Source organism: Lathyrus oleraceus, chromosome 7 (genome assembly GCF_024323335.1).
Source record: "Lathyrus oleraceus cultivar Zhongwan6 chromosome 7, CAAS_Psat_ZW6_1.0, whole genome shotgun sequence".
Taxonomy (NCBI): Eukaryota; Viridiplantae; Streptophyta; class Magnoliopsida; order Fabales; family Fabaceae; genus Lathyrus; species Lathyrus oleraceus.
Genome location: NC_066585.1, coordinates 143,247,792 through 143,261,794, shown reverse-complemented (window position 1 = coordinate 143,261,794; position 14,003 = coordinate 143,247,792). Strand labels below are relative to the sequence as shown.

General features: G+C 33.7%; 1 long non-coding RNA gene across 3 annotated transcripts; it reads right to left on the bottom strand.

Moving 5' to 3' along the window:
• Positions 1 to 9,211: 9,211 nt before the first annotated feature.
• LOC127100481 (uncharacterized) lies at positions 9,212 to 11,818 on the bottom strand. Of its 3 annotated transcripts, XR_007794416.1 has the most exons (6): positions 11,436 to 11,818; positions 10,477 to 10,637; positions 10,313 to 10,374; positions 10,157 to 10,200; positions 9,878 to 10,052; positions 9,212 to 9,738 (listed from the first exon to the last, which is right to left on the bottom strand). It is a non-coding gene; the product is annotated as an uncharacterized LOC127100481 (long non-coding RNA). The 3 variants fall into 3 exon arrangements; XR_007794415.1 differs by having other exon boundaries at positions 9,212 to 9,761; positions 9,878 to 10,374; XR_007794414.1 differs by having other exon boundaries at positions 9,878 to 10,374.
• Positions 11,819 to 14,003: the final 2,185 nt, after the last annotated feature.

Sequence of the window (14,003 nt, the reverse complement as noted above, 5' to 3'; positions counted from 1 at the left end):
TTTCAAAATGAATGATAACAAATTCAATTTTAATCAACTTCTTCAACATGTAAATTACTGACTTTATGTTGATTTTTTTATTATAATGCATATATGCATAATTATGGTGACTTTATTTGATGATAAAAGTGCATATGGTTAAAAATGTAAAATTTGATCAATTGACATATATCAGATGAATTAAAAATGTCCAGACATAATTGTGGTATGACAACATCTAAGTTCATTTTCAACCAAAATTACTTCAATCACTTTCCAAAATAGAACATTTTTCACTAATATTTAAGCAAAGGGCAAGTATGAAACCAGACATCATAACTTTGAAGAGAATAATACAAGATCAAGAGAATATCATTGTTGAAGGCGATGAGGGGAGACACCCTTCTCCTCTGGAGTTGGAGATTTTCCTACTAATCTTATATATGTAATTATTTTACAATTTTATTTACTTTTCTAGTTGAAATATGAGTCGTTTAAAACTCTCATTGTTGGGGATGTAGAACTAGTTTGAAAAATAATCTTGTAACTTTAACATGATAATTGTCTTTTGAATGAATAACTATTATGTTATTTATCTAAGGCTCTGTTTGGTAAGTCAAATTTGCGAGCTTATAGCTTATAAACTCATATGACATTTTAGACCTGTTTGGTAATAGTCTTTTTATTATGAGCTTATATCTAATTTTATTAGTTTATAACTTATTTTTCAGACACTATTTTAAATAGCATTTTAACTTATATCTTATAGCTTATAATTTTTTCTTCCATTTTTATCCTTATTATTTTAACAAAACTCCTCTTTAATCCTTTATAATTTATTTTAATTTAAAATAAAATAAATATGTATTAAATGTCTTTTATGTCATTTTACATTTATAAGTTAGTTGAACCATTAATTTTACCAAACACTTCAATTAGTTTATCAACTATCAATCATCAAGAATCAACTATAAATTATAATCTATAAGCTATCAATCATTAGTCATCACCCATCAATCATAAGCTATAAGGTAGTTTATCAGTCAACCATTGTTTTTACTAAACAGATCCTAAGTATCAATGCATATATTTTGTTGCTTTAATTAGCAAAGAAGAACCCGATCTCTAGTTTATTATGTGAAACTAACTTAGAAGTGGTAAAGGCTTCGAACTAGATATTTGTAGTCGACCGCCACTAAGGACTAAAGGTGGGGGCTAAGAAACTTTTTTTTCATCTTAACAAACAAAGACTTATCTTTCGGTTAATTTTCCAAGAAATTGTAGATATTTAATTTAACATGATAAATGTTTGATCACTAGGTCCTAACGATTAAATGATATAGGGAATGAGTAACAACTTATAATAGTGACATTCATTGGCAAGGTTAAAATAATGAGTACAAGGGAAAGTGAAAAGTTAGCTTCATCCTTGGAAATATTTTATTATTAAGTTATGACTCTTTTTATTTATCCTTCCATCTATCTATTCATAAATTTATAAGCCTTTATGTTCAACCTACAATATGTTAAAATCAATTAGAAAAACTTAACTTGCAATCCGCGAGATTGATACTTGGGGATTCATCTTATACTTTATTACTTGCAAATATTTAATAGACATAATGCAAGATCCATCATAACTTCCATCAGAGATACTACTTGGAGGCTATTATGTGGATATATGTGCTTGCAGGTCTAATAAAGGAGTGATACAAGATGGTGAAGCTTATGGATATCTAGATGCAAGTCAATTAGTAGATGCTTATTATTGATGATGACATAGTTTTAATGCTTAGTCTTCACAAAAACATGGTTTTGATGATGACAATACTTGAATTCAAGAACTAAAAGATGCACAAGATGGTTGATGAAGCTATCCTTCGGAATCAAGCTAGATATTTGTTTAAAGTTAACACTACAGTTCAACGACTATCAAGTGAAGACTTAGGGTTTATGATCATTGGTGGTTTAATCGCTCAAACTCTCAGATGGTAGTGATTAAAATGGATATTTCTTAAGCCACGTTAAGAATCAAGGTTCTTATATATGTAAAATCAAATATGATGATACCGATACTTGAAGCTCCAAAGTGTGAAAGAGATGAAGAGTGAAAGCTCGCCCTATCGTGTATGTCTGAGTGATCAATGTATTGTAAAGATGCAAGAGAATTTTGGGAAGTATTATGGATAAATCACACACGCACTAAAAATATTGAGAAGCCTCTAATTTTTCAATTAAAATCACCAAAATATGTTTTTGGAGTTTAGCAATGTGATTTGGAAAGTGTCCAACTGATTATGATACTTTTTGCAACTGTCAAATTGATTAGATCTTTGGCACAATCGATTAGATGATGCCTAATAGAGTCTAAATTGATTGTGACAGTCTCTAAATGTTTTGTAATGGATCTATATCTAAACCTTCCAATTTGGGCCACAATAATCGATTATTTAGACAACTTAATCGATTAGATCATTAGTTTGACCCATGAATTGTTTCCAAATTTACATCTCACCCTGGCCTGTAAAAAGAGTGCTTGCTTTTTACTTTTCACCATCTAGAAAACGTTAAAAACCTCACTTTTCATTTCTCTCTTAACCTATCAAAATCTTTCATAATTTTCTTAATTATTTTTAGCTGTAGTGCTTTGAGAGTGTTCTTAAGTATCAATGAGGATATTGTTCTAGGGGAGGGTATTATTGAAAATTTACCAAGAGTAGATTTTTCTCTTAAGTAAATAATTCTTCCTTAGGAAGTGATCGTTTTGGTTGGGAGCTAAACCATTGAATTTTTTTTTTTGCATTTAGAGGATTTGTCCAAGCCTCTGTTTGGTTCGTGAGCTCCGTCATTGAAGAAAAACTCTTATGTGAGTTTGTGAAGATCTACCCGTGAAAAATATTCACAATTCTTCTTGAGCTCAACTCGGTTTAAAGCTTTATTGGTTCAAGATTAGTCTGGTGTAAAATCTCACTCAGTTTCTTAGTTTAGTCCTACAAAATCAGTATGTTCAAGATCGTCGTGGTATAAATATTGGTATGGTTTATAGGATAGCCAACTTAAAACTTCATCTAGGTTTGTAGCCATCTAGTGTATAAAACCATGATTCAATTCCAAGGATAACCAACTCAAATCTCCGTCTTGGTTTGAGATCAACCTATGTAAAACCTATGTTAGTCTGAAGACTAACCACTTAAAACCTATTCGATGTTTGGTTTGGAGACTAACTGCTTCAAGGCCTATTTTTTATTTTGGTTAGAAGTTATCCTGAAAACTTTATTTACTTGTATAAGGGAGTTCGTGGGCATAACCTTCTAAAATCTCTAAAGCATTATGGATACTCTCAAGATCAATTCTTAGGGAGATGAGTAGGTAACTTCATTAGGTTGAACTTATATAATTATTCGGTGTTATCTTTATTTCCTTATATATTTACTTTCAAGTTATTTACTTTGAATTTTTGCTGTATTTTCAATTGTTTTCCTAAAATGGTTTTAAACTCCGAATTATCAAATAATTTTTTTAAATCAATGATTTTTAAACCTCCCAATTAACCCCCTGTTGTGTATGGATTTATTTGTCCAACAAGTGGCATCAGAGTCTAACTCTAGTTTAAAGACTAACCGTCTCTGAAAGAAGATGACTTCCAACACTGTTTTTAACAAGAGGACTTTCCTAAATACGCATCCACCATTTAATGGTGATATGTTTGACTTGTGGAAAGCTAGATTTAAAATATTCATTCAAAATTTTGATTTTGAATTATGGGAAACAATATGCAATGGCATGTTTATCCTTGCTCACTTATTAATGGTGAAGTATTAGATAAACCAGATTTTCTTTAGAGCAAGGAGGAAAAGAGAAAGTTTGGAATTGATTTCAAAAGTAAAAAAGTTTTAGTTATGTCTTTAAACAAAATCAATTTCTCTATGTACTTAATTGTAATTCCTCCAAGGAAATGTGAGATACTCTTGAAATAACATATTTATTTTCTCCAAGTATCGAACAAGAGGAAATGAGCACACGAGCCGAGGAAAATGAATGATTCTTTCACATGTGTTTTTCAAACTTTAGAATTCTTAAAAGATATGTTAGAACTTTTGTCGCTAACAAATATCTAAGAATTAAAAATTGGAGTAAAAAATTTGATCAAATCCTTAAATCGATAGATATGAATGTTTACAATTTTTAGGAAAAATCCAAGAAGGAAGAAATCATTGGGAAATTAAATAAGTTGATTCAATTATTAAAGGTTGAAGGAATGAGCTCAAACCTAGAAGAGTCTCTAGCAACTTCATCAAAGAATTCTTATGAAGAAGAAGAATAGAAATCAACTTCGGGAGTATCCTTTGAGAGAACAATCTCGATGGTTGAACGATCCTAAAAAGATTCACTATCCAATGGACAAAATTAATCAAGAAGAAAATATGAAGAAGGATAATTTTCATAGAGTGGAATCTTTGAAATAAGAAATGAGAAAGAATTCTCAACAAACAAGGTCAAAGAATTAACCTCTGGTAAATAGAAGAATAATTTACCAACGAAGATGATGAAATTTGCTGGAATGATTCTCACGAAAAAGATAACTGTGAGGTAACAAAGTTATCATACAAGAAAGTATTTAAATTAAGCACTAAGTTAATCTAAGAAAATTATTCAATTAAAAAGCATAACTTATATCTTAAAGCCTATGTTGAGTTTCTAAAGAAAAGTAATGAAACGCTAAAATATGAAATGGATAATCTTAGAAATGAAGCTAGTAATTGTGAGACTTGAGTCTTGATGAAAAAGGAAGTGAAAGATCCGAATGAAACCCTAAGTAAATTTACTAAGGGGAAATAACTAAATATGATTTTATAAAATCAAAGGCCTTCCTTGAATAAAACTGAATTAGGGTTTAAATCTAGTAAATCACATAGTAAATACTTTAATAAGAAAAAAATGAATCTCCCTATTTACAAATATTCCTATTGTGATAAGCTTGCCCATCTATAGCCATTTTATTATGATAAACTAAGAAGGTTGTAACCATAAACCTCTTGAACCATTAACACACCATGATCTAAAAAGATTTAGGTACCAAAGGTGAAAACCTAATTTGCTATAAATGAAGCCTTAATATGTATTAAAAGAAGATGTGCAAAGAAAGATGTATACCTTTGAGTATAAAATATTTTCCAGATGGAAGTTGATGATAATGATGCTTGTGATCCAAGAACATACGCTGATAGTGTATTTCAATGGACGTGATTAAAGCTCATGTTGTTGAGGATGGTCTTAACACTCATGATTTATGATGGCCAATTAACCTATTAGTAGGTTGAGATGATAAGTATGCAATGGATTTATCTGTCTCATTGTCTATAATCAACTCTCATATCCAAGGATTCATAAAGAAGAATTTACGATATTATTTTTTCGTTCCTTCGAAAGAGGGAAGTTTTATCAAGATTACTTGATTTTTAAGGTAGTAAACTTATTAATGGTTGAGTTATCGGAAAAACTATACTTAACCCTCTAAATAAGTGGTTTTATGTTTTATTTTCATTTAATTATTATCACTAATAAAATGCATGAGTTTCTAGCATTTTTCAAGAAAAGGGTGCAAACATGATGAAAAAGAGTGTAAAAAGCAGTATGCCAAAACCAAGTTTCAAACCAAGGCCCAAGAAGACCAAGGAGGCTAAAACCAAAGATATTTTCTCTATCATTTTTCAACATCTAGAAAATGTGAAAAACCTCACTTTTCATTTCTCTATTAACCTATCAAAATCCTTCATAATTTTCTCACTTATTTTTAGCCATAGCGCTCTTAGAGTGTTCTTGAGTCTCGGTGAGGGTATTATTCCTTAGGAAGTGGTTATTTTGGTAAATAATTATTCTCTTGAGTCAATTTTGGTAATATTGTTCTGGGGGAGGGTATTATTATAAGTTTACCAAGAGTCAATTTTTCTCTTGAGTAAATAATTATTCCTTAGGAAGTGGTTATTTTGGTTAGGATCTAAACCATTGGAAAAAAACTCTTATTTTCATTTAGGGATTTGTCTAAGTCTCTGTTTGGTTTGTGAGCTCCGCCATTGAAGAAAAGCTCTATTATGGGTTAGTAAAGATCAAACAGTGAAAAATCTTCATAATAGTTCCTGAGCTCAACCCAGTTAAAGGTTATATTGGTTTGAGATCATCGTGGTGTAAAATCTCCTATGTTTTTGAGTTTATCCATGTACAAAAGCTCAGTAGGTTCGAGATCATCATGATATAAATCTAGGTTTAGTTTGGAGGATAACCAACATAAAAATTTATTTTGTGTATAAAACCACAGTTTGTTTCAGAGGATAGCTAACTCAAAACTATGTTTTGGTTCAAGATCAACCTATACAAAATCTCTGTTTGATGTGAAGACTAACCACTTCAAGCATGTTTATTGTTTGGTTTGGAGACTAACTATTTCAAGTCCTGTTTGTTGTTCGGTTAGAAGTTATTCTCAAAACTTTATTTCCTTGTATAAGGGGGTTAATGAGAATAACCTTCTAAAAGCTCTCAAACATATTGAATACTCTCAAGATAAATTCTTGGGGAGAAGAGTAAGTCACTTCATTAGATCGAACCTCTAGAATTCTCTGGTGTTATCTCTCTTTCCTTATCTCTTTACTTTCAAGTTATTTACTTTGTTTTTTTGATGCATTTTCAATTGATTTCATAAAATGGTTTTAAACTCTAAATTATCAAATAACGTTGTTTTAAAAAAAATTCAAACCTCCATAATTCACTCCCCTCTTGTGTATGGTCATCTCTCTAACATATGATATATAAATGGTCGGAGGAAATTTCTAGTCCATTGTCAACAAACCTCTAACCACCAATAAATTCAAATTCCATCCAACATTACACCGTCCAAATAATAATAATAATTGAAGTTGTTGTTGATAATGAACATTTGGAGGTGTATGACAATTGTTCTTCTACTAAAAGGGTGTTCAATAACGAATCAATGTCATCTTGGAAAAGAGTTTCACCATTTGGAATATTCCAGACACTCAAGTATAACAGGTAGGATGTGAACTTTGTGGGGGATCTCACTTCATAACACATTGTGAGGCTTCTTCTGTTTTTCCAGGTCAGACAGAGTTAGTAAATTAGCTTCACATTCAAGACACACAACAACTAAGAAACCTAAACTCTAGCACTTATAATACATGTTGGAGGAATCATTTGAATGTTTCTTGGAGATAGCAATAAAGTGTTCATAAAAAAGGGAGATGCCTTGGAAGTCTAAAAAAATAACCATATGGACAAGTGAGGAAGTTAGATTGGGCGAACAAGCTTGAAAAATTATCTAAGAAAAATATTCATATGGCCATCCAGACTTCTCAGTTCTAGGAAGAAACCATCATGTCTCAAAAGAACCAATCCAATCAATTAAAAACTTGAAGATTCAAGTAGGCCAAATAGCTCAACAACTATCACAAACACCTCAAGGATGTTTTCCTAGTACTACATTAATAATTCAATTGAACATAATAGTGTTCATGCCATTTCAACTAAAAGTCAACATTCTACCGAAGAAGAACCATAAGAAAAGGCAACAAGTGAGGATAAGCTATCTCCTAAACGGGGAGAAAATGAAATATGTTAAAGGTGAAAAAATCATAGAAAAGAAAATGTGACAGCGTGTTATAATGATTCCTTATCCTCAAAGAGTACAAAAACCAAAACATGAAGACAGATTTCACAAGTTTTTATAAATATTCAAGAAGTTGCATATTAACATCCCCTTTGCCGAAGCACTATAGAAAATGCCTACTTCTGTGAAGCTAACAAAAGACACACTCTCCAAAATTAAATCTTTATGTGATGAAACAATGAATATTTCTGAAAATTGGACACTAATACAAATAACACATCTCACCTTGGAAACGAAATGGCTTTACCTCGGTTACACTATCGAGGTAACAAAGGAAGACATAAAAACTTGTCACTTTACCCATCAGTTTTGGAAAAACCGAGGATATAATGGAAATGGTCATTAGTTCGATCCCTAGCAACAACGTATTTTTATTTTCAAAACTATCGCGCCTCTTTACCTCTCGGTTTTATTTAAAATATGAGGTAATAAGTTATGTTGATACGTTAATTTTAATTAATAACTGATGGGTTAAATCTTATATATTTCCATATATAATTTGTTTTAAACCTCATTTTGATTGACCTGTATTGTTTTTTACATAGAAACTATAAAATATTGACTAAGCCAGAATTAAATCACTTTAAATGTACAAATTTACATTGTTCTCATCAACACAAAATGTAAAATTTACATTGTTTTCAAAACAAAATGTACAAATTTACCTTGTTCTCATCAACATAGAATACAAAATTTACATATTTGCACATAAAAATGACAAAACCTCTCTCTCTCTCTCTCCATATATATATATATATATATATATATATATATATTAACCTTATAACAATCAAGAAAAAGCATGGTTTGGCTATCCATCAAAGCATAGGGGATGTCAAACCCTAATTGTTTGATGGTGGAGATATGAATTCAATAAGATGTTATCTAAGCAATCTTCAGGAGTCTTCAAAACCCTAATTCTTGATGATATGATGATGGATCCTATGGAGCTTCTCTAGGCGTTGTCTTGGCCATCAAAACCCTAGTAAAGGCTCATGCATTGGGAAACTTGTTGTTGAAGCATCTGGTTTGATTCAAGAGGCTTGATTGGGGAAGTAGGCCTCACTAAAACCCTAATCAATGAGGCCATGATCTTGATGGACTTTGTGGCTTGACTTTCCATCCGGTGACATCCAAAACCCTAATTTCATCCACTTTTCACCCATTGAATGATTGGTGCCCACCTTGATCCTTGTCCTTTTGTCTTGGCTTAAGCCTTGGTTCCATAACTTCCATGATTGGGTCACCCATGTCATTTCATATGATCACTCCAAGTACATGGTCCAATCTTGGTTTGGTTTCATTTGGTCATTGGTCTTGAATTCAATCCATCTTAGTCTCGATGTCTTCTTGTTGGTGCATTCATGACCTTGCATATCCAAACAACTAAAATATTATTGTATCACAATCCAATCGGAGGTTATGTCTAATGATTCATGTTCAAGCCTTAGTCTTATTTCATCAAGTCATAACCATGTTCTTGAGCCATGTAATTTGTTTATTCCATCTACAAGTCAAGTCATGTTCATTTTATTTCAAAATCAAGCATACATGTACAAAGAGAAAACCATTTTCAATCCATTTCAAGCCAATTTCAAATCAATTTTGATCCATTTTAAACCATTACAATCATTACATGGAGAAATACAAATTTTGACAACTTTGACTAAATGTTGACTTTGGTCAACATTTGACTTTGGTCAACATTTGACTTTTTGGTCAACTTTGACCAAAGTCAACTCACCCCTTTTTAACCACCTAAGAACTAATCTAACCCACTTCTCCTTGATTCATCATCCAAAAGTCATGCTTGATGTGCTTTTGCCTCGTTTCTTCATTTCCAAGTAACCTAGCCCATTTTCAAAATCATATGCACCATGCCATGACTTGTTCCTTTTGCCTTGCCAACCATGGTTCTACATTGCTAACATGGTCTTGCATTCACAACAACCAAGCATCATAGTCACATGATCAAATAATACACTTGCATTGGCCATTTGGATAAGAGAATACACATGGGTTTGGTCTTGGATTCACTATGACCAACATCCTGCCATCATGATCCTGCAGTAGCCATGTTCCTATCATGGAATATGCCAACAAACTGTCAAGCATACAAATCATTAGAAATGTAACAGAACCAAAAGGAAATTTTGAAAACCAAGGTCATGACCAACAAGAAACATCCTCTATGACAGGCTATGAAGTGTGTTGACTCACCTTGAAACTACAACCTAAAACCTGTTTCAGATCCAAGTCAAACAAAGTAGTCCTGCAACATGAGGCAAACCAGGACCAATACATGGAGCAACAATAAAAAAAATTGCCTACATATTTGATGATCCTGCAGCAACGCACCACTGACCTACATTGTCATCCTTCCAGAAGTTCGACCCTGCATCCAAATAGCAACATTAATGTAGCTGAACCACAGTTGAATTGGCAAAAGGTTAACATGGTCCAGTCATGTCCAAATGCAATAGGAAGCAAACACCTTACCAAAACCTTGCATGCACAAACCTGAGCCTTCCAATCTGCATAAACTGTTACATAACACAAGCATTTCATAGAAGCCCCAACTTGGGCAGTTTTGAGGTTTAACAGGAATTGGAATTAGAAAACATTTATGTATGCCTAACAAAATTGAGTACATACCTGGCCAGACCTGCAATGCATCAGAATCGACACCAAGCAATTGCAGCCAACATGACCAATACCTGCAAGATTCAACCAGCCATGTAACACTGCAGCAAAATCAGCAAGGTAGGGAGAACAACATCATCATGACAATCATGCATCCAAACATGGTTTATACAAACCTTCATGAACACTAGCAATCAAGAAAAGCTAGAAGAACTAGTGCAACAAGCACCTCATGACATTCATGCAATTCATCATGATCCACAAGCTGGCAGAACAAGGGAATTGATCCTGCATCAAGCAAGCAACAAGGACAGTGTAGCAGGGTCATGAGCATAACCTGCAACACATTCAAAACATAAGCCATTGCCAAGCAATTTACATGAAGCCAAGACACACAAATGAATACTGCTACATCAGAATCCATGACAAATCATGATGCAAAAAGTTCAACATACACCAATTCTCATTCAGCAAGCCATAATAATCAAGTGCATTTCATGATGAAATTAGAATAGGTATGCGCAAACAGTAGAAGACAGGAACATGTATTGACTTGCATTCCCACATTAAGCAATGAATAACAAATGAATAAGTAACTCATAACATTGCCTAAATCTAATTAATAACCAAGCTGGCAAAGGATACATGTTCAATAGGTCATGAACGAAGCTTCAAGGCCAACTCCACTTAAGTCAACCTGCTACAACCAGTCACCAATGGAATCATCCTAAACCTAACAAACTAACCATTTGGAACCAACTAACTTCTAACTCAGTGAGTTAATAGAATACTCACTGAGTTCATCCTAACTAACTCCCAAGCAATCTCCGAACCTAACCACAACTAACTCCAAGCCATATCTCCTTCAAACCTATCACCTATAAATTTACATCTCCATCAACATTTCACTCCTCTGGAGCTCACCACACTAAAATCATTGGAACTTTCTCTCATTTCCTCTCTCACCCTCACCATACGCACACTGCCTAAAGCTATTGAAGCTTACCATTAAAGCTTCAATTTTGTTGTGCTAAAGCTCCTCTCAATTGATACCAGTTCACGCATCTTGGAATCTATAAGAAGTAGAAGAGTTGGGAAGAAGATTCAGGGAAGAAGAAGGAATCAGAATTGTCACCTAGAATTAGAGGTCACCGGTTCCTCATCACCTTCGCCTTTCTCCGGCTACGGTAAGTTCCAAATTCTCTGTTCTCCATTTCTTGATTACCATAGTGTAGAGAGCAGTGAGGGAATTCAAAGCCCTCATCCCAGGGGCTTAAAATTGGCGCATATAGAGTTTAATTTGGAGTTGATTAGCTAGGGTTCATGGCACATTATGATTTGATTAGGGTCTTAGAAGAAGGATAAGGTGATTTTGACTGTGGATTTGGTTAAAGCAATGATAGACGGTTATTTTGCCAGCTCCGGCGGTGGTTTTGGTGGCCACCACCGCTGGGAGAGACGACCGGTGCAGTGGCCCACGGGGGATTCCGTTTCAAGTGCACGGGGACGGCCAGGAGTTGAGGGCGCGCGTTTGAGTTCAGTTCAAATGTGTTTTTGTTTTATTTGCTGACTGATAGGGGTTTGGGCCTGACCAATTTGGGCCCAACACCATTTTTCATCCATGAACGCACTTCAGAACTCGTACCCCCCCCCCCATGTTGGATTGTTGTGGACCTTTTTGTTTGCAGGAGGAATTTATTGGCCTAAGGCCCATTCTCTATCCGCACCACCATTCCTGATCTTGCACCCCTAGTTTTGTTAAATTTCTTTTTAAGATAGCTTTTAGAATAATTAGTTTTAGTTTTGGTTAATGCTTGATTAATCAATTTTATCTAGCTTAATTGAATTTTAGTGATTAGTTAAACTAGGGTAATTAACTTTAGGTTTTAATTAGGATAAAATTAGGTAATTAGAATATTAATTGTTTTTAGAACTTAGTTAATTTTTCTAAACCATTAGACTTAATTGATTAAAAATAGTTTTAGAACTTGGTGAATCCTTTAGGTCTTAATTAGATTTTTGATTAGGATTTGATTAGGTCCCTAATATTTCAATGAGAAATGACTATTTTACCCTTTAGGAGTTTATCTTACTATTTGACCATATAAATACATGCTCCCTTAGGAATTGATACTTAGAATTAATTTTTGATTAACCAATGTATGCTCCCTTATGACTAGAATTTGATATTAGAAGTTTAATCAATTCTTAACAATGGCATGTTCCCTTAGGATTGGCACATAGAATTTTTAATCAAGATTTTTGACTAACCATGACATGATCCCTTAGGATAGTTTGACTAATTTCTAACCATTAGATCAAGATTAACCTAGTTTCTTAAATCAAATCAAACCCATGATTTAAATTGACCAAAATCAATTTTGATCAATTAAATCCTTTGAACTCGTATAATCCCACAGTCTAATTTAGTGACCAAAAGACCCTTGGTAACTTAATAAGACTTTTTCTCCTAAGCTGTGGAGCTCGAAGCCTCAAGTCAAGATTCTCAGTCAAGGCATCCTCAGTCATACCAAGCAGCGGATTATACAAGATAAATCAAAGGTCTACACTTGGTAAATACAATTCGAATTGTATGAAATGAGCCTTAAGCAATAGGGAGTGATGAGACAGAGTTTCTCCTATCCTTGTCTAGAGCGACTTTGCTTACAAGGCGTATGCCCTAGGTATTCAAACCGTTCACCGTTATTCCTAGACTTTAGTACAACATGAATTGATTAAACTACCAAGTCTTCTTCAAGCAAGGCAACATTAACACAAGGAGCAACAATGAAGATCCTCCTCCAACAACTTGTCAGTTAAGAGAAGTATCATACGCCATGAGCCTTAAGTAATAAGGAATGATGAGATGGAGTTTCTCCTATCCTTGTCTAGAGTGACTCTGCGTACGGGGCGTAGACCCCAGTTATTCAGAGTATTCACCCTTATTCAAAGACTTTAGTGTGATTCCTATCAATTGACTATTAAGTCTCTTATTAATTCATCCTCCATTCTAATCATTTCAATTCAATCATTCTATCATCTCTTCTTGCCTCCTTAATATCTCCTTCTTGGATCCAAGATACTATTCTTCTTTGATCTCGAACCGTTTGTTCACCATCCAGTGGTATACTGTTCCTTGTACACAACAATACTTTCTCTTGGGCCCCGCCTATACCCTTTTAGGACGATATAACGGCAGTCCATCTTGCGAATCAAGAGTTGTTTGGGACTATGCCTAAACACTTAATTCAACCTTTGTTTTTGACTTTACAATATAGCGGCAGCCATGCTAGCCCACATACTGATAAATGCATGTTTACTCTTTGATTCCAAGTTCCTTCCATTTGTGGGTTCCATTGATACCGTTCTGTTGGTACAAGTTATACTTTTTATCACCATTATCTCTTCGTTCTCGTGGTTCCATGAACTACGATTGCTCTGATTTTCTCATTGCACGATGAGAATACGTAGGCACGAGGATGCGAATCCTTGGTGAACATACTTCTAATTATTCCTCCTTCTGCCTTAGGGTGCCATTCATATCTTTCACTATCCATTATCTACCTTCGATCATAAATCATTCACCCAGTGACATATTACTCTTTTGAGATCAAAAACACTTTCTTTGGAATTCCATACATACCCTTTTAGGACGCCTAACGAAAAGTCTACATTTCTACCTAGAGTTGTTTGGGTCATACCC